This window comes from Leguminivora glycinivorella, chromosome 9, assembly GCF_023078275.1.
Source record: "Leguminivora glycinivorella isolate SPB_JAAS2020 chromosome 9, LegGlyc_1.1, whole genome shotgun sequence".
NCBI lineage: Eukaryota > Metazoa > Arthropoda > Insecta > Lepidoptera > Tortricidae > Leguminivora > Leguminivora glycinivorella.
Genome location: NC_062979.1, coordinates 24,455,725 through 24,478,185, shown reverse-complemented (window position 1 = coordinate 24,478,185; position 22,461 = coordinate 24,455,725). Strand labels below are relative to the sequence as shown.

Genomic DNA, 22,461 nt, shown 5'->3' with positions numbered 1-22,461 from the left:
TTAAAATAAGTTGGGTAAGCGTTTTCTTGTGACCTTTCAGAGTAAACAAAGGGGGGCTCGGGGGGCGAAGCCCCCGCATGAAAGAAAGATCAACGTAGTATTTAAGATAAGTTGGGTTAGCGTTTTCTTGTGACCTTTAAGAGCAAACAAAGGGGGGCTCGTGGGGCGAAGCCCCCCGCATGAAAGAAAGATCAACGTAGTATTTAGAATAAGTTGGGTTAGCGTTTTCTTGTGACCTTTAAGAACAAACAAAGGGGGGCTCGGGGGGCGAAGCCCCCCGCATGAAAGAAAGATCAACGTAGTCTTTAAGATCAGTTGGGTTAGCGTTTTCTTGTGAGCTTTAAGAGCTTACAAAGGGGGGCTCGGGGGGCGAAGCCCCCCGCATGAAAAAAAGATCAACGTAGTATTTAAGATCAGTTGGGTTAGCGTTTTCTTGTGACCTTTAAGAGCAAACAAAGGGGGGCTCGGGGGGCGAAGCCCCCGCATAAAAGTAAGATTAACGTAGTATTTAAAATAAGTTGGGTTAGCGTTTTCTTGTGACCTTTAAGAGCAAACAAAGTGGGGCTCGGGGGGCGAAGCCCCCGCATAAAAGAAAGATCAACGTTGTATTTAAAATAAGTTGGGTTAGCGTTTTCTTGTGACCTTTAAGAGCAAACAAAGGGGCTCGGGGGGCGAAGCCCCCCGCATGAAAGAAAGATCAACGTAGTATTTAGAATAAATTGGTTTAGCGTTTTCTTGTGACCTTTAAGAGCAAACAAAGGGGGGCTCGGGGGGCGAAACCCCCCGCATGAAAGAAAGATCAACGTAGTATTTCAGATAAGTTGGGTTAGCGTTTTCTTGTGACCTTTAAGAGCAAACAAAGGGGGGCTCGGGGGGCGAAGGCCCCCGCATAAAAGAAAGACTAACGTAGTATTTGAAATAAGTTGGGATAGCGTTTTCTTGTGACCTTTCAGAGCAAACAAAGGGGGGCTGGGGGGGCGAAGCCCCCCGCATAAAAGAAAGATCAACGTTGTATTTAAAATAAGTTGGGTTAAGGTTTTCTTGTGATGCATAGGTCGCAGACGTACCGCTCACGAGCGGAACCTGCCACCCTAAAGACAGCCAGCGGGCGAGGGATTCATGAGAGCGCCCCCGCCCAATACGCTGGCTCTCGAGTTGGAGAGTGCGACCCTTGTGTCCAGGAAGCGCTCCCACAGTGAGGACCGGTCGGCTCATGGCCCGACCTGCGAGGGATTCTGATCCAGGATGGCCGCTGCGGGGCCGCGGATGCACTTTACAGCTTCCCGGGACCCCGCACACAAAGCGGTGAGAGGACACCGTGGGGTTTAGTGGGTAGGGGGGACTCTTTACAGCCTCGAGCCCCACATAACCGACCGGGTCGCCCACCACCTCAGACCCGGTGGTATGCGTAAACGCATTCCCCACGAAAAAAAAAACAAAAAAAAAGTTTTCTTGCGATCCTTAAGAGTAAAGAAAAGGGGGCCTCGGGGGCAAAGCCCCCGCATGAAAGAAAGATCAACGTAGTATTTAGAATAAGTTGGGTTAGCGTTTTCTTGTGACCTTTAAGAGCAAACAAAAAGGGGCTCGGGGGCGAAGCCCCCGCATAAAAGAAAGATTAACGTAGTATTTAAAATAAGTTGGGTTAGCGTTTTCTTGTGACCTTTCAGAGCAAACAAGGGGGACTCGGGGGCGAAGCCCCCGCATAAAAGAAAGATCAACGTTTTATTTAAAATAAGTTGGGTAATGTTTTTCCTGTGACCCTTAAGAGCAAATAAAGGGGGTCTATCTTTTACGGATAACTTACTAGGTATAAACATTTTTATGATAATACCGTAATAAGAAGGTAGCCACTGGTTATTATTAAGTAGCAATTAGCAATAAGTACACGTTAAGTCACAAATGGCATGTAAAATCCGCCTACTTGAAATAAATTTATGTATAAATGTTAAAAGTATTTCATTATTAATGACTAAAAAGTATAATATAAATTAATAGTTTAAAAAACACTATAAAACACGCTTTTTTAAATGCACGTAAAAGCCAAAAATAAATTATGGATCGTTCAAGTTGTCGCTATTTGTGAGCTGAAGTTTAAAAACTATGTGCTTTTAATTATAATATTTGATTGTAAAAGCGTGGGGCGCTGGAACAGGAAACACTTTCTTGTAAACAAATACTAATCCGAACTTCCTGGCGAATGAAGTTGCATAAGAACATAACGTTTACATATGCCGCCTAAGGGTTACCAAAAAGAACCAAAGATATCTCGACCACTAACAAGAACTCTGCATCCTGTCACTGTAGACACTTTCCCCTTTTGTACTTTGATTACCGGAAAAAAGCGGCGTTCTAAGTGTCGGTGACTGTCGACTATCCTCGCTACTAGCGCATATTTTGTCTGAGTTCGACAAACTGGTACCTACTTTGAACACTGACTTTTAATTGATTTGACTGTTTAATGTAGAACCTACTAGTCATGCTGCAACTCCAGTTAGTGCGTCAATCTGTGTAACCTCCTTCCCGTAGCATAGCATAATTTGATTTATCAGCAAGTTATACAAAAAGTCTTTCCTGTTCCAGCGCCCCACGCTTTTACAATCAAATATTATAATTAAAAGCACATAGTTTTTAAACTTCAGCTCACAAATAGAGACAACTTGAACGATCCATAATTTATTTTTGGCTTTTACGTGCATTTAAAAAAGCGTGTTTTATAGTGTTTTTTAAACTATTAATTTATTTAAAGTGGAGATAGTTAAAGGGATGGAGAGTGACATAATAGGCTACTTTGTGTTTCTTTTATTTTCTAAGTCCGTTTCCACATTATCCGATCCGATATCGGATGTCGGAACGATTTCAATGGAAAAAATCCAAGATGGCGCCTGTAATGTATGGGATGTCGGCCCGACATCGGATCGGATAATGTGAAAACGCACTAACGCGAGTGAAGCCGCGGGCAAAAGCTACTTAGTAAGTAAAATATTGGCGCTTGGTTCGACTTTAAATCGATAGAAGTGTAGGTTAGGAATATTAAAATAAAGCAATGTATTAGATGGTACCTAAAATCTGTAATTATTACACAATATTTTTGTTACAAAAATGAGGATTCTTTGATGTGAATTTTCTATCCATCAGAACTTTTTAACAATATGAGGTAAGTTAGAGTCGTTTTTTGCCAACTTTGTCGCGTCTGGTAAAAGTTATGGCCGGCGGAAACGGTCTGGCATTGATGATAACCAATTTTTAACAACGTGCTCTAACACATATATAAAAATCAGCCTTGAGAATTTAAGGAAAGTAAGCACTTTTTTTTTTCACCTTCATCACTTGATAGCAAAAAATTGGCCGATGGGCCGAACTAGAAAATATGTACACATTAAACGCCGATGTGAACTCTACATTGTCCCAAAGTTTCATCCTTGAGAATTTGAGGAAGGTCTGGCGGGCCTGGGCTCTTGATCTATTACCAATATTACCATAATATTACCCATTAGTACCTGCAGAATGTATACACATGTTAAAAAGATAAGGGAAAGCGAATTTTATGTTGAACGTCATAAGATCAACTTTGTTTCATTTCATTATCGAACTGGCCACGACCACGTGTGAACCGCGCGTGCGCGAGTGACGTCATCCGATAACAATATCGAGAACAGTTACGTGAACTGGTTGATAATTTCGCTACATAGTCTATAAGCATCGGTGGTTCAGTGGTAGAATGCTCGCCTGCCACGCGGGCGGCCCGGGTTCGATTCCCGGCCGATGCATGCTTTTTTTTCTTTTTTGGGATATTTTTACAAGTCGGTATGGATATAATTATAGTTATTTGTTATACAAGGGGGCAAAGTTGTATTTTACCGCCGAGTTTGGAATTGAAAAACGAGCAAGTGAAAGGATTCTATAGTTGAACCACGAGCGAAGCGAGTGGTTCGAGAATAGAATCCTGAACTTGCGTGTTTTTTAACACACGAGAAGTAAAATACATTTGCACCCGAGTGTAACACAAAACTTTTCCCCTCACTATAGCGAGGAAACTACAACGCAAAAAATGTGTTTATCACTGCTTCCAGTATTTCCACAAATATCTACTGGTAAATCATCTTTATTACTAGATTCACCTACTTTTATAAATTTTAAAGCAGTTAATTTGACTTTATTCAAGGTCAAATTACTTTACCCACTAGTGGATAAAATACGTTTTTACCCGCTGGTATTAAAGGACAAAACACGTGTTTCCGAGCTAGTGAGGGGAAATAGTTATTTGTTATACAAGGGGGCAAAGTTGTATTTTAACGCCGAGTGTGGAATTGAAAAACGAGCAAGTGAAAGGATTCTATAGTTGAACCACGAGCGAAGCGAGTGGTTCGAGAATAGAATCTTGAACTTGCGAGTTTTTTAACACACGAGAAGTAAAATACATTTGCACCCGAGTGTAACACAAAACTTTTCCCCTCACTATAGCGAGGAAACTACAACGCAAAAAATGCGTTTATCACTGCTTCCAGTAGTTCCACAGGTGGTAAATCATCTTTATTACTAGATTCACATACTTTTATCAATTTTAAAGCAGTTAATTTGACTTTATTCAAGGACAAATTACTTTACCCACTAGTGGATAAAATGCGTTTTTACCCGCTGGTATTAAAGAACAAAACACGTGTTTCCGAGCTAGGGAGGGGAAAAATATTTTTTTTATTTATGAGGCCGTAGGATCCTAACAGGAGAAAAAAATGTCCCAAAATTTTCAAACATTTTATACTTTTCCCAAATCACAAGTTCTATGAGAAATCGTAACTTTCTGAAAAAAAAATGGCACATTTTTTTCTTCTATTAGGATCGAAAGAACTTTGTAAATATAGTGAAATCGACCAGTAAACAAAAATAACGATATAAATAAAGTATATATTATTAAGTTAGGTCAAATCCTTCTTGGTTAGGTATATTTTTAAATTGCTTTCAAGGTACTCTTGAGTTGTGTAAATCTCATATTCTGACTCATTGATTGGCCGTAATTTATCCGAATTACGATAGTTTTTATGATTTTAAATAAGCAGTTTAATATTATTATGCTGTCGTGCTTTGAACACTTATATCTACTCGCAAAAAAAACATCGTAGTGTCGTCCCTTTCAAACCAATAAGTGTAAAACGGGACGACGCTATGATGATGCTACCTTTTTAATTTTATTCTTATTTTCCAGGCTTTATTAGATATGTTAATTTAGGGAATATTAGTGTTTATTAAGGGTTCCGTCATAGGATTTTCCAGTTTTGTAACCTAGAGGCGCTTAATTAATTACCATTACCATGCTGTTGCTATTACTTAGTACTTATATAATAAGAACACTCCCGACTTACTCAGCTTTCAGACAAAAAAAAACTAAATACAACACACACACAGACAGACAGACAAACAGACAGACAGACAGACAGACATTCCCCCCCCCCCCCCTCCCCCCGGTCGTTTTTGCGTCGGGGGTTAAAAATGACCTCTTAAGTATAAATACACTATTACGTCGTCAAAAAACGGCACAAATATGGTCACGTACTTTGGGTATGTTCCAATAGATAACTCCTCGTAGATGGATAGACAATAGACAATTCGACTGATTTTTTTGTGTATGTAGGTATGTTACTCGATATTTCGTGAACCGATTTTTAATTTTTTTTTGAAATTACCCCAATGCACCCTATTTAGGTTTAGGTAGAAAATCTAATCAGTAATCATCATATTATTTTTTTGCTTTTTAGTTTCTCCGTGTTTTCTAACGCGCTTATTTTTTTAGTAAAAAAAAGTAAAAAAAATATGTCATTTACCTATAGACTGTATACAGTTTTGAGTACCAACTATTTACTCTGATTCACTCTGACTGTCCGTCCATCGGTATTTTATGATAATAGCATTTTCCCATTTTGTTTCGTTTCAACGACCACGGCCACCCCAAGGTAACTCGTATCTCGATCGGGAAATTCACTCGACATTCGGTCATTTCGATAACAAATATAATATTATCCGTGATCGATAATTAACATATTAAATGGACCGCATTTTTTAGGCAATCGGAGTTTCCGCCGGACGCGGCGAGGCCGACTCCTTCGTGCTGTCTGGTCTGGTGCCGGAGACTATAGATGGAGGCAGAACTGGCAGAGACGATTCTTGGTGATCGAAACTTGTCGAAACGCGTCTGGCTTTGGCGTGCCACTACAAAAGAACGATAGGGAGAGTAGGCTCGTGTAGTACATGTAGGTACTAATAGTACAAAAGATACGATTCCCTGCACTGTACTAGACCGCACTATCTCTATCTTCTCTATTTCTAGATCTAGACCTATTCTATTTCCTCTGTGCCTAATTAGTGTAAATATAATGGCTTAGGCACCTTGAGAAGATGCTGAAATAATACATATTACATAAATTCCAAAAAATACATATATAATAAAAAAAAAATAGATCATGATCTCCAAATTTATATATTTGTAACGGCATGTCTCTTCTATAATTCTTACGTCCCTGACCGAGCCCCAAATTATTGACAATCTAACATGATGACCGACATTACCTGTTCGCTATAAATACCAATTATAAATGATACAAAAAGCGGTATTTGTTGTTCTACCTGAGATAATTATCATACCTACTTACTCACATTTTAAATAAGGTACAGCGGGGTAAATCGACTGGGGGAGGGGGCATTAAATTGTTACTAATCCATTTTTCCATTATTACACTATATGATGTTGAGTTCTACATGTCATTAAGAGTTTTGAATGATTCACGGTTATTTTCATTAGACTTATATTGACTTATATTGATTGTCTATGCAACTTTAACATCCACCCGCCTTCTTCAGTTTTCCGTGATCATGATGCATGCAACTGCGTCGAAATATCGGGAGCTCGACAAAAATCAAAAAGGTAATCACGGTCTATATCCCGGTCAATATAAGTCTACATGTCATTGTATATGTGAAATGTATGGAAATAATCTAAATAAACATGAATAAAACTGGAGATTCTAAGACAGGACAAAATAATATATTTTCTCTCAGAAAGACATTGACAACATCCACTCACAACCATAAACAATGAGATAGAGGATACATATCAGCTCCTCCACCCTTAGCTGAAGAACTTAAGCATATATTTAACGCACACAAGTAAAACGTGGTAAATAATAAAATTAAAGTAAATAATCAAACTACACTTTATAATTAACCGCCTTGCGAGGTCTCCAGGACTCTAGCCCCTGAGCCTTGGAACTCGGTTGTCATTGGTGGTGCTTCCACCGATATAGGCGGTTCAGGCTCCGCGGCCTGCGCCGGTCGCGCCGGCTGTGCCTGCGGCGACTCCCTCTCCTCCAGCTGCTGCGGAAGCTCTACCTGCGCTTCACCATCCGTCGCGTCTTGTTTTAACGATGCCTTGGTGTGATCGGTGGAGTTCCTTCAAAATGTCGTTTCTGTACTTAGTAGGTATTACTACACGATGTCCTCTAAGTAGACAACCATCGACTAACTCCAGATCAGTTTTACAGAAGAAATAAGGCAAAATATCCTGACATACAACTTTACGTGGCCAGCCATTGTTCACATATTTCATTACAGTCATGAGCACGCTATCTTTCGACGTCGCTTCGCGAATGTCTTTGTACGTGACCGGCAATCCTTCTAACTGGAGTGAATGCAATGCCGGTGAACAATGGTCTAACTCATCACGTGACACATCTCGAGGTACTTGGTTTAACGGGGCCCTAGAAAAATAATCGGCTACCACATTTTCCTTACTTGACGTGTAATGAATTTTGTAATTGTACGCAGATAAGAATATTGCATATCTTACTAAGCGCGAAGCTGTAGTCACTGACATGCCTCCTTTCTGACCAAAGATAGCCAATAAGGGCTTGTGGTCAGTCTTTAGAATAAAAGGATCCTGCCTCCCGTATAAATATTGATGGAAACGTTTAACACCAAAGACAATAGCGGTCGCTTCTTTTTGCAACTGACTATAATTACGTTCGCTTTGGGTGAGTGAGCGGGAACCGAAAGCTAGCGGACGTTCATGGCCAGCGGCGTCAAGTTGCGCTAACACAGCTCCAAGACCCTCGGGTCCAGCATCAACTGTCAGCACTAGTTTTGCCGTCGGGTCGAAGTGTGCCAACACGCGATCGCTGCTAAGTTCTCTCTTCACCCAGTCAAAAGCCTCCTGATGTCTATCGGTCCAGACCCACCTTGCACCGTCACGCAAAAGTTCGTGAAGTGGCGCAAGTATAATCGAAGCATTAGGCACAAAATTCCGGTAATAATTTACCATACCTAGAAACCGCTTCAACTCTGTAGTATTAGACGGCCTTAATACTTTAACGATTGCTTCCACCTTTTTTGGACATTTGTGTAAGCCATCTTTGTTAATAATATGGCCCAAATACGTAACACTATCCTGAAAAAAGGCGCATTTGCTTTTTCTAGTCGAAACCCTGATTCCTGGAATCGTTGGAATACTTTCTCTAATCTTTCTAAATGTATACTTTTAGTCGGACCTGTCACACAAACGTCATCAAGAAAAACTGTCACACCTTCAATTCCTGCCAAGAGACTTTCAATAGTGCGTTGGAAAATCGCCGGGGCGCAGGCCAGGCCAAACACGAGCCGCTTGTACATGAACAGCCCCTTAGTAGTATTGATGGTGGTCAGCTTTTGGGACTCTTCTGATAATTTTATTTGATTGTAGGCCTGACTACAGTCTAATTTAGAGTAATGTTGACCATTGCTTAATTTAGCAAAAACTTCATCGATCCTAGGCAAAGGGTATTTATCAACGTGAATATCTTTATTTAATGTTACCGAATAGTCTGCACATATCCTAATACTGCCATTAGATTTCGGCACCGGGACAATGGGCGTCGCGTACTCAGAGTGGTTTACTGGTTCTAATATACCGACCTCAACTAACCTTGCGAGTTCGGCCTCCACTGCATCCTTAATAGCAAAAGGCAAAGGGCGCGCTTTACAAAACTTCGGACTCGTACCTTCCTTCAACCGTAAATTAACCTCGGATCGTGTATAACAGCCTAATTCCTTATTAAATAATTCGTTATACTTGTTGACCAATTCTCGTATCTCTGGGTTATTCTCTGGAAATAAATCAATTTTATGTACTTTAGACGCAATAGTCATATCAAATGCAGACATAAACTCTCGCCCAAGTAACGGTGAACCGCCATTTTCGACAACATAGAATCGAATATTTTGCGAGCGCCCTTGAAAGTTGGCTAGTGTATGAAAATGGCCTACGGGCGAAATTTTATGTCCGTTGTAAAAACACATCTTAATATTACTTTTTACAAGTTTCTTGTGTGAAAAACGTTTGAAATACAACTCACTTGATATTACATTAGTGCCTGAACCAGAGTCTATTTCCATAATAAGATTGATATTGCCATCAAGTGTAATCGGAACTAGGAATGGTTTGTTATTATTAACTGACCTTAAGTTAAAAAGCTGACATTCTTTACAATTATGAATCGAATCCGTTTCATCAGAACTAGAGTTTGTTCCCGTGTTAATATGATTAACTGATTTAATCTTGGAACTGCACATCTTCAGTAGATGACCCTTCTCCTTGCACCTTTGACAGCGGTAGTTCTTGTATCGACATGTCTCGGCCGCGTGGCTCTTCATGCCACAGACTGCGCAACGGTCTTCTTTCTTGTGCACCTTCTCAGGCCCGCCAGGGCGCGCAGCGCGTGTCCACAACAGGGGCGCCTCCTTGGCCTCAGTACTCGCGGCAGCGATCGCCGCGGCGCTAGCTGTAGTTGCGCGCGCCTGTTTTGCGACCACTGTCTGTTGTGCTACTTCTAATGCCTTTGAGAATGTAAGTTTTGACGCATCTTGCTCACAAACGCGATCTCTGACTGCTCCTGATCTCAGTCCGAGAACGAAGCGGTCGCGGTACACTTTATCGAGAGAAGATTCAAAATCACAGTGAACAGCCAAGCCTCTCAATCGAGCTGCCCAATCCTCTACACTTTCTGCCTCCGCTTGCATTGCGTTATAGAACTTACTAAGGTCCGCAAATGTTGCACGTTTCGGGGTCAGATGCTTGTTCAACACTTCTATCAACTCGTCAAATTTTGAACTCTCAACCACGTTAGGATGAAGTAAATTACGGAGTAAAAGATAGGCTTCGTCGGATAAATGAGTCAATAAGACAGCACGTTTCTTGTCCTCGGAATCTATTCCATTTAACAAAATGAACTGTTTTACCTTGTTACAGAAAATTTCCCATTGTTGCGTTTTGGGTTCAAATGCACTTAAAGTGCCGATAGTCATCGTCGCCATGTGAAATGTATGGAAATAATCTAAATAAACATGAATAAAACTGGAGATTCTAAGACAGGACAAAAGAATATATTTTCTCTCAGAAAGACATTGACAACATCCACTCACAACCATAAACAATGAGATAGAGGATACATATCAATATGTCACCGTAAAATTGTAAAAACCGTTAGTTTATAATTTCACTAGCGAGATTATGAACTAACGAAATATTGTGAACCGTAACGTACAGTTCACAATTTGACGGATTATTTTTACGTTAGATTTTTATTATTATTATTATTTATTTATTATCAGAAAAAAGGTACATTTTGCTTGTTATGTGGCGGCTTAATTGGTATATTTCTTGTGATTTAATATACCATTGTAAAACATGGAAAAAATGGACCAGTTACATGTTGTTCACAAGTCAGGCTTTGTTCATAATCCGAAAGTGCTCAGCTCTAGCAATTTTCCCGTCTTATCCCATTCCCATCCCTACTCACTCCAACTTCGAGGTGAGCTAAGATTTTAGTACTACATACATAACTATAATCACGCCTGTATCCCATAAAGGGGTAGGCAGAACACATGAAACTAAGTTACTAGAGGTATTTGTAGGTACTATTTTGGTTTTGGTTGATTGGCGTTATTTTGGAATGACTTATCTCTAAAATTACGAAACGAAACGATAGTATATATTCAGAAAAGCTAAAATTCATTTCACGACTCCTCTCTTTCCGTGGCTATTACCACATTTATTGATGTGCATGTGATCTTGCCTAAAAGCGCTGGTGTCCTAGCGGTAAGAGCGTGTGACTTTCAATCCGGAGGTCGCGGTTTCGAACCCCGGCTCGTACTAATGCGTTTTTCGGAACTTATGCAACAAATATCATTTGATATTTGCCAGTCGCTTTTCGGTGAAAGAAATGTATTAATGATAAGGAGAGTGACCTATAACAGACAATTGTCGCCCGACAGTGACACTTCGCTGTACATTGCCTGTCCAACAAGGAAATATTGACGCTGAGTAACAATGTTACTTATCAACCCAGAAATAGGCACAGAATTGTCAGTGTCAAGTCTCAATGTCACAATAACCCACCAGGGGCCCATTTCTCAAAACAGAAAGTTACAAGTAACAAGTGGAAGTCTCTTTCCAACTTGCCACATTAGACATTGATAACACACAGCTGACAGCTGTCAAGTTAAGTTCTATTAAAATCGCTGCTCAAAAAAAAAATTGAAATATTGATACAAACCTACTTATCACGTTCATACCGGTACGAGACTTGAAGCACTTAACCTCCAAAACATGGGCACATAATATATCTGACAAATTGGTGAGTGATATTACTATATTATCAAAAAAACACTTCACGTCAACTCACGCACACATATGCAATCAAAATTAACGAATATATTTTGAAAATGATCGGCTGCTTTCGTTAAATAAACTGACACCACAGGAGACTTGACATAACTGTCATAACAAAACATCACAGAATACACAACGGATAAGTGACGATATTGAGGAGACCAATACCAACTTGCAGGACAAAATTACGTTCCAGTTTACGCAACAAGTTTGGTAGTATATTTCTTTGATACCAAGTTGACTATACAGGGCAGTATTTGGGTGTAAGTGATAATTAAATAATAGTTTTAACTAGTATTGACTGCGAGTATATGAGTATAATAGACTAAGACTAAAATTAAGCTACACAATGGATAAAATACCACGAAAAACCACTAGATCGCAAAAACTGGTATCCACTAGCAGTAAAAATGTCACCCAAAGTGACGATGAGGCTCCCCATGACCATTCAAAGTGCCTAAAGATTATTAATGAAAAAGATAAGGTAGTCGCTAGTTTAAAACTAGAAATAAACGAGCTTAAAAACCGAATTAAATTAGAATCTGATAAGCAAGTCGAGCAGAAAATAAATTACGAAAAGATATGCGAAGAAAATAAATCATTAAAAGTATTAATTAAGGAAAATGGAAAAACTGACAGCAAGTTAACATTGGAGATAAGTAATTTTGAAACTGACAACATGGAAATTCTAACACCAATTAAATCGAAACTTAAAAAAACTGAGCAGCAGAATATGACTCTAGCTATGCACATTGAAGAATTAGAAGCACAAAATTCAGAATTAAGTAAAAAAATTGCTGAACATATATGTGTTAGAACAACTGCTGGGTTACAACAAGAGCCCATGCGGGACTCTGAATATGAATCCAAAAAAACAAGGGAAAAAATTAGAGTACTCCTTAAACGGCTAAATAAAATAACACAAGATTATCAACAACTTCAAAAGAAATACAAAGAACTGGAAGGGATAAAATTGACGTGGCGTAACACGCATAGATCATTACATAAGCTCGAAAAAAATGTTGACACACTTTCGAAATTTATTGCTGAAAACAAAAGTTTTAACAAAGAATCTGTTAATAAGAAACAAGAATATCAAGATCCGAGGAGATACAGCAGCGAGAAAATATGTAAGGAAACTTCAGACAATCAAGGCAATCTTGAATCAAATAGCTACGTAAAGACTAAACCTAGATTGCTAATCTTGTCAGACTTCCATGGAACAGAACTATCATATAATCTATCAAAAATCCGCAAAAAAGATTATGATGTCTATACAGATGTGGTTTACTTTGGAACAACAGACAGGGTTCTTCAGAATCTCAAGGAAAAGACCGAGGATTTTACAAAGAGTGATTGTGTGGTAGTACTGTGCGGCGGAAGTGATTTTGGGATTAATAGTACTGATGTAGTTATACAGCAATTGGATGACGCGGTTAAGTCATTATCTCACTGTCATGTAGTAATATGCACAATACCCAATAGCACTAATTCCGATGCGGTTAGTTTTAACAATTATGTAACTAAATTAAACTTAAGACTGATAACATTAGAAGATAAATATGACAATTTACATATAAAAAGTATAGATGAAAAACTTAAGGACATGGACTACAAGACTGACGGATATAAATTAAATATAAGTGGGAAATACAAAATTGCACTAGCTTTAAATGAAACATTAAAATGTATAAATGAAAAACATTATAATAGTCTAAATTTTTTATAACTACTTCTATTCCAGCTGGATCGACACAATACTCCGTAATGCACTTAAACATCAATCGCCTTAGAAACAAGCTGCTAAGTCTAGAAGCTTTTATAGAGTATGACATCATAACCAAACCTACCATTATTGCTATAACAGAGACATGGTTAGAAGAAGACGAATATAAATCAATATGTCTTCCAGATTATCAGGTAGCAACACAAACAAATCGTATTCTTTCACGAGGCGGAGGAACACTCATATTTATTAGAAAAGACCTTCGAAATAAATTAAAAATAATAGACATGTCAAATTTTTACTTGGAAAAGACATGTGAAATATGTGGAATTACAGTAGACCTTACTGGGATTACTTACCACGTTTTTGTTGTATATCGTAGTCCACAATGTAATCCGATCTTATTCATAGAAAGGTTGGAAAGTTTTTTGTGTAGCTTTGATAAACATAATATTATTGTATGCGGTGATTTTAATATTAATTTATCTGATGACAAATTATTGGCAGCGAAAAAACTAATCCAAACATTTCTAGAACATAATTTGAAGCTGACAATCACCGAACCTACTAGAAGTACACAAAAGTCGGCTACAACAATAGACAATATATTTACAGATTGCACGGATACTGACTCTGTCATTTTGCCTTGTTCATTCTCAGATCACGATGCTCAGGTAATTTATATAAAAGGTCAAAATGTAGACCAAAAACCTGCGAGGAAAATAATTATGAAAAGGCATTATACTAAAGAATCAAATGCTAAATTCTATGAAGACTTAAAAGAAATTAAGTGGTATGATATTTTGCAATCACTAAATTGCAAGCAACAATTAGACAAATTTTATGACGTCATTTATAATTTGATAGATAAACACTACCCTGTAAAAAAAAACCTTTGTACAACAACAGTCTAAAAAATGGGTAACAAAGGGTATAAGGAAGAGCAGCAGGACTAAACGTCAGTTGTATTCAAAATTAAAAAGGAATGCTCACGATGAAACCCTAAGATCACATTTAAACCTGTATCAATCAATTTTTAAGACTACGCTTACTACGGCTAAGAGATTACATATTAAAAAGTCTATTGAAAAATCTAAAAACAAATCAAAAACTACGTGGCAAATAATAAAAACCAACACAGGCAAATATAAATCAACTATAAGTCAGAATTTGATTTTAAAAACAGATAATACGATATTGCAAGACCCTATGACAGTATGTAACACTTTTAATGACTTTTTTATAAACGTAGGCTGTGATTTAAAAGGCGCAAATACGGACCCAATGGCATTCAAACAATTTCTTTTTAAAAAACGCTTAAGTAATTGTAAGTCTATGTTTCTTCGTCCAGTAGATGAGATAGAAATTATTAGAATTGTAAAAGGTCTAAAAAATAGTAATTCATGTGGCCCTGACAACTTGAACACCGCACTGCTGAAAAATAACATAGAACTACTTTGTATTCCACTTTGCCACATCTTCAACGAGTATTTTAAAGAAGGTATCTTTCCTGCAATCCTTAAAACAGCCCGTGTAGTGCCAGTTCACAAAAGAGGCTGTAAATCAGATGTTAATAACTATCGGCCCATATCTCTATTATCCGTCATTGCGAAAGTGTATGAAAAATGCCTGGCAGAACGGCTCGTTAAACACCTTAATGATAATAATTTCTTATCAATGCATCAGCATGGGTTCAGTAAGGGTAAAAATACCATATCTGCTATGGTGGGTTTGGTTACAGAGGTCATTGATAACCTTAATGAAGGCGATAAATGCGCAGGAATATTTTGTGATCTAAGCAAAGCTTTCGACTGTGTTGATCACAAAATATTAATTAGCAAGCTCGAATATTACGGAGTACGTGGTTCTGTCCTAGATTTGTTTACATCATATCTTAGCTATCGTACTCAGTATGTCGAAATTAAAAATATTGATCAGGCTGGAAGGGAAGTACTGAATAAATCAGAACAAAGACTGTTAAAGTGCGGCGTCCCTCAAGGCTCAGTACTTGGGCCCTTACTGTTCATCATCTTTATTAACGACTTACCGGACTGTTTGCCTTGTGGGACCCCTATCTGTATGCAGACGATACTAGTATCATTATAAAAGGCACTAGCTCTAACGATCTGTGCCATAAGGCTATGCTGTGTTGGGATAGTATAGAAAATTGGTTTAAGGCTAATGGCTTGCAATTAAATTTAAACAAGAGTAATTATATGACTTTTAGACGAGCAGTACACACCCCCGATTATTCCATTGATCTGCCAATTACTAAATGTGACAGTGTAAGATTTCTTGGAATAGAATTAGATCCTTATTTAAAATGGCATGAGCACATAGAGATATTGCGTAAAAAACTTGCAAGTGCATGCTTTTCATTAAAATCTCTGTCAAAACTTACCGATATAGAAACATTAAAATCAGTATACCATGCCTATTTTGAAAGCATCGTTAGGTACGGCATTGAAGTTTGGGGAAATTGTACGCAAGCAAATCAAATCTTGTTATTACAGAAAAAAAGTTTAAGACTCATTCTTGGTTACTTTCCAGAAACGCATAGAGACCTTTTTGTGGAGAATAAAATCCTGACAGTTGTAGCTTTGTACATATATCACATTAGTATGTATGTGTATAAAAACATTGACTTATTTAAATTGACTTGTCAAGAAATGAATTATCCATTAAGGCGTAGGGTGCAACTAGCTCTACCGACGTCAAACTATACGCATTTTAAAAATAGTGTCTCTAGAGTATCATTAAAAATATATAACGAACTAGATGACGACATAAAGAATGCTGAAAATGTTCAACAATTTAGTAAAAAACTTAAAAACTACCTTATGTGCAGGCCTTTCTACAGCCTGGATGAATATTATACTAGATTTTTTGACTAATCCCTCTCATCTTATTTCATTTAGCTTCATACAGGTTTTTACAGTTTTCTGGTTGACTAATTACTACTTAAATTACTGCTCGTATCATTTAATCATTTAATGAAATATAGGTGATTAGATAGTTCTTAAAATTTAAATCTATAAATGTGACATCTTTAGGTTAGTTAGGACAGTTATCATTATCACCCTTTTGTCAATCTTGATTTCATTTTGAATGTTATGCATGATTTAGGCTAAGTTTATTTTACTGTATACAATTTTGCATGATACTCGTATCTTATTGAAGCAAATAAAGAAATACCAAATACCAAATAACCACTTGTAAATTGTAACTTGTAGCTTAGAGAAATGGGCCCCTGGTAGTCTATCTCGCGGCGACTTAATTTCACGCCAAACATCTTCTAGCCCTACAGACTTTAATTTGTATGTATGTATGTAGGTCAGAGTGTAAGAAAAATGTGTGATATGACAATATTGATTAAGTAAAATAAGTGGTGGGAAAGTCCAGTGCAAGATGGTATCAGCCGAAGGCCGCTGGAACCCATTGTTGTGTGAATGGTGAAGGCCAGTGCCGGTACAATTGTTTCGATATCTTGCAATAATTACTGTTACTAACTATGTCAATCTTGCGTAGCGGTAGGTATGTAGTATGATTACATCCTTAAAGGGCCCAAGGTGCAAAAGGATATGACCCCCCCTTGGCGAGTATTAGAGAAAGGAAGGGGAAGCCGTTGCCCAGCAGTGGGAAACATATTCGGCCACAAAGAAAGGGGACTATTGCCACACGGACTTTCAAAATAAAGATTTAGGTTAGGACCTAGTGTTCTCATGACACCGGAGGTCCTAGATTCGAATTGTAATGCAGGGATGGTGGATAAAATAGGGGGATGTAATTACGCTATACACCGCAGTGACCACACAGAGCAAGGATTACCTACTGAAAGAGTATAAGTATTTTTGTTCGCTATCTTTTTTACACTACGTGGTAAGTGGGTGGTGGGTGGTAAACAAGCATACGGACCGCCTGATGGAAAGCGGTCACCGTCACCTATGGACGCCTGCAACTCAAGGAGTAACACGTGCGCGTTGCCAACCCATTAGAAACTTGTACACTCCTTTTTGCTGTGTGAAGTACACAGCAAAAAAGAGTGTACAAGTTCTAAGGAGGGTTTGGGTTGCCGACGACTTAAAACACAATAGACGGAGCAAGTTAACTTCCGTCACCAGCACACCGCACCCTCGTTGAGCTCTGGCAGCCTTACTCACCGGCAGGAACACTATGAGTAGGCGTGGTTAAAATATTTTGTAAATGATTAATATTTTACAGACTGGTAAATTGGCGGAACCGAATGTGGCAGTCTGTAGTGTCTGTAGTCTGTAGTCGGTGGTGAGTATAGGACGTATAAAATGTAATTAGATAACTTTTAATTAAGATTGAAATATTTTTTTTATCCATACAAATTAATTCGGCCCGCAACGTAATGCAAACACACTCCCGTTAAACGCTCGTTGACAGTTGTCATTGATTGTCATCGCAACCACGTTTACAGTACATTGCTGCTGAGATTTTTTTCAAAAATTCATTATGGGGTGAAAATTAAGAGTAAATCAAAAACACCTCTTAATTAATGATAACAATATTGAATTATACGCCTGGTTTCATTTATCGCCCTTATTACGTTTACGCGCTGTAGAGTCAACCAATTGGAACCCTAGGCCACTCTACAACCATGTCAAAATGACAAGCAGTAAGAGATTTCTTACAATCTGATTTATAACGTCACTATGACATAGTTCTACAGTGGCCTAGGGTTCCAATTGGTTGACTGTACGTAGAGAAGTACTCAAACTCTTACGATAAACCGTTATCGCAGCACTCTTCCGTATTGGTGCGACAGAGTCAGACTGCGTTTGAATCGGCCCCTAGCGTGAACGATTGTCGTTTCGGGTACGCCGGCTGACCACGACTCTTTATAACCCTCAACGCAAAAACGACGGGGTGTTATAAGTTTGACGTGTCTGTCTGTCTGTCTGTGTGTGTGTCTGTCTGTGGCATCGTAGCTCCCGAACGGATGAACCGATTTCGATTTTTTTTTGTTTTATAGCTGAGTTAGTCGGGAGTGTTCTTAGCCGTGTTTCATGAAAATCGGTCTACTATGTCGCGGTCGAGGGTTTTTTTTTAAATTTTAATTTTGTGGTTATTGCTAGAGAGAGAGAGATCTGGTGCCGTAGCCCAATGGCATTTCTGCGACGCGAAACGAAAACGAAACGCCGCGGAAGGTAGTTTGGTTCTGTCACGCCAATACGCAAGAGCGATAGAGATAGATGTCACGAGCGTTTCGTTTCGTGAGCATTTGTGCCATTCGGCTACGGACGCTGGAAGCCGTTTTCTATTTATTCAACCCTTATTTTGAGTTTCCCTATATTATTACATACATACATACATGTTACAATCACGCCTGTATCCCATAAAGGGGTAGGCAGAGCACATGAAACTACTAAAGCTTCAGGGCCACTCTTGGCAAATAAGGGGTTAAAAGAAAACGAAACTGTGGCATTGCAGTGACAGGTTGCCAGCCTCTCGCCTACACCACAATTTAACCCATATCCCACAGTCGCCTTCTACAACACCCATGGCAAGAAAGGGGGTGGTGAAATTCTTAACCCGTCACCACACAGGTAAAAAAAATTAATTTATTATTAATTTTGTTATAATATTTATCTGCCAATGAATGGTTAAGTTTAGAAAATAGAGGCAAAGATCTGTGCCACTCCGCCGGTGAGACAAAATATTATGAGAGGAATTTCATTCAATTAATTGTCCTCTGAATATAGAACGAAGGTTTTAATAACTTTCTTGTCTATACAGGGTGTAACAAAATTACGGCACATTTGGTATTATCAAGAACGATTTAATACTGCACTGACAAGGCCCATACAAAAAAGCGTACCTCTGGAATGTATGGCCCTTTCAGGCTGCTTGACTTTTTAGTATAATTATGTGTTTGTGTTGTTTTTGTATATCTTTATATTTTATTGTAAATTATGAGTTGTGTTACTCGGAATCAATGAATTAAAATTCATATATAAAAATCAATTACATTTCGCAGCCCGAAAAGTGGCCAAAATCATATTTTCCTTAAATATGTTTGCGTGTTTTTTTTAAGGACAAATGACATATACGTATTTCTTTATTTTAAAATCATGATATCACGTCAATACACACTTTGAAAAAAAAAATATTTGTAGGCATCATCAGTGTAGTTATGATAGTATTTAATAGGTGGCGCTAAAAAGCGAGGTACGACGAGGTATGAAGTATGTAACTCCTATATAAATAATCCTATATAAAATTCGTAATGAACTTACACTTGAAATTCGCACTTACAAATAGTGCGATAGGGACGGCCTCACAGAACTATATTTAGATAGAAGAAACAAGTTCATCTATTTGTATAGGGGCCGAGCGTGTCAAATTTTGTACTGAAGTTGTTTCTTGCCTGTAATTTTAAATATGTCTCAGGCTCTTGATTGTTCATAATTTTTGTGTTGTTGCAATTGAATATCACGTAACGAGGCATTTTTTATGTTTTGATTGACTTCAACTTACAAAAATTGACGCCCGAAAGCTGCAAGCTGCGATTAAAGACGGACAACTCAGTGGATTTCACTGAGTTCATTTGACACGCTAAGTAGATACGTTTGCTTGATCTATGGTATATATGACATCTGTGGACGGCCTGCTATTTTATCGTCTATCGCGCGACCATGCTTCCCGTGCTGGAGGTATCATTGTGTACTAGCCCCGTGTAGGTGCTCTTTTTTGCATTGACAATGTACATATAACTCATACCTAACATAACCAATTTTGAACATTAGAGAGATCGATCGTTAAAACGCTTACGCTTAATCACAAATCGGCAGAACATTAAATAAATCCATTTATAGTATTGTAACTTTATTTATTTTTTATAGTATTGTAACTTTATATATTCAGCTTTATTACACAACTAAAGAAATATGTACAAATGCCGGACTTAATGCCAAAAGGCAATTCAAGTCAATTTTATTATTACAACTATCTTCTTCGTCGGCCCTTTTTAGGGTTCCGTAGTCAACTAGGAACCCTTATAGTTTCGCCATGTCTGTCTGTCCGTCCGTCCGTCCGTCCGTCCGTCCGTCCGTCCGTCCGTCCGTCCGTCCGTCCGTCCGTCCGTCCGTCCGTCCGTCCGCGGATAATCTCAGTTACCGTTAGCACTAGAAAGCTGAAATTTGGTACCAATATGTATATCAATCACGCCAACAAAGTACAAAAATAAAAAATGGAAAAAAATGTTTTATTAGGGTACTCCCCCTACATGTAAAGTGGGGGCTGATTTTTTTTTTCATTCCAACCCCAACATGTGATATATTTTTGGATAGGTATTTAAAAATGAATAAGGGTTTACTAAGATCTTTTTTTGATAATATTAATATTTTCGGAAATAATCGCTCCTAAAGGAAAAAAAGTGCGTCCCCCCCCTCTAACTTTTGAACCATATGTTTAAAAAAATATGAAAAAAATCACAAAAGTAGAACTTTATAAATACTTTCTAGGAAAATTATTTTGAACTTGATAGGTTCAGTAGTTTTTGAGAAAAGTACGGAAAACTACGGAACCCTACACTGAGCGTGGCCCGACACGCTCTTGGCCGGTTTTGACGGCTAAGTTTAAGATCTACACAAAATGACGTACCTATATCGAGTATACCTAAATAAATAGACTACCATTTATATGTAAAATTTATTGATCGTTTTCTATTCAGACGAAATATCCAAAACATATGTTTTACACATTTTATTTACAAAAACATGTTAACAGCATAACAGTCGAAACTAAATCACTGCTAACTACATAGAATAAAACATACAACACAGGAACAGTAAATAACAACAAAATATATCTAAACACAATTTATCTTACCTAATACCTACATTTTAACTGTAGTAGGCCTTACATACATAGATACAATCACGCCTGTATCCCATAAAGGGGTAGGCACAGCAAAATAAAACTACTCAAGTTTCAGAACCACTCTTGATAATTAAGAGGTTGAAAAAAAGCTAAATTGTGACATTGCAGTACAGGTTGCCAGGCTCTCGCCGACGCGACGCCACAGTTTAACCCATATCCCCTACCACATATGAATAAAAAAATAAAACCGCCTTCAAAAATAAGCGCGTTACAAAACACGGAGAAACTAAAAAGCCAAAAATAATAAACCTTTCAATTCAGATTTCTTATCGTATTGCAATAAGCTAAACATCCAAATTATAAACAAATCAATTATTTTTGTAGTCGGTACCAGACCTGTTCGTCGCCTTGCTATTGCCTGTTTGCCCCACCCAACCATACACAGGCTGGTACCGACTCCAAAAATAATTGATTTGTTTATAATTTGGATGTTTAGCTTATTGCAATACGATAAGAAATCTGAATTGAAACTATTGAAAGGTTTATTATTTTTGGCTTTTTAGTTTCTCCGTGTTTTGTAACGCGCTTATTTTTGAAGGCGGTTTTATTTTTTGTTAAAAAGTTTATTTATTTGTTGATTTTTAGTGGTTCCTAGTGATATTATATGTATCAGTCCGAATACATGTACAGTAGTGAAAGAATTATCTTTTAACTCCTAACCATTGAGGAGTTGACCTTCCATCATCAGCTCAGTTGATTTTTAGTGGTTCCTAGTGATATTATATGTATCAGTCCGAATACATGTACAGTAGTGAAAGAATTATCCTTAAACTCCTAACCATTGAGGAGTTGACCTTCCATCATCAGCTCAGCCACATAAAATTATTACCATCAGACGTAAATACTGGTGTACCTTTGAAAAATAGACTAAAAACATTACATGTGCCTATAACATTTGAAGAGTTCCCTCGATTTCTCCAGGATCCCATCATCAGACCCTGACTTGGTGCCAATGGGACCATCTCGGGGTTATACCGGTTCGATCAAAAAAAAATTTTGAAAATCGGTCCACGATTCTCGGAGATATCGAGTAACATACATACAAAAAAAAAATAAAAAAAAATAAAAAAAAATAAAACATTCAGTCGAATTGAGAACCTCCTCCTTTTTTGAAGTCGGTTAAAAATGACTGAAATTT

The 22,461-nt window shown here is 38.0% G+C and overlaps 1 protein-coding gene and 1 non-coding gene across 6 annotated transcripts in view; one reads left to right on the top strand and one right to left on the bottom strand.

Moving 5' to 3' along the window:
• The window catches only part of LOC125229330, a 74,416-nt gene that overhangs the window by 15,442 nt on the left and 36,513 nt on the right, over nucleotides 1–22,461 (bottom strand). The gene's annotated exons all lie outside the window — the stretch shown is intronic.
• Trnag-gcc lies at nucleotides 3,697–3,767 on the top strand. The gene has a single exon. It is a non-coding gene; the product is annotated as a tRNA-Gly (tRNA).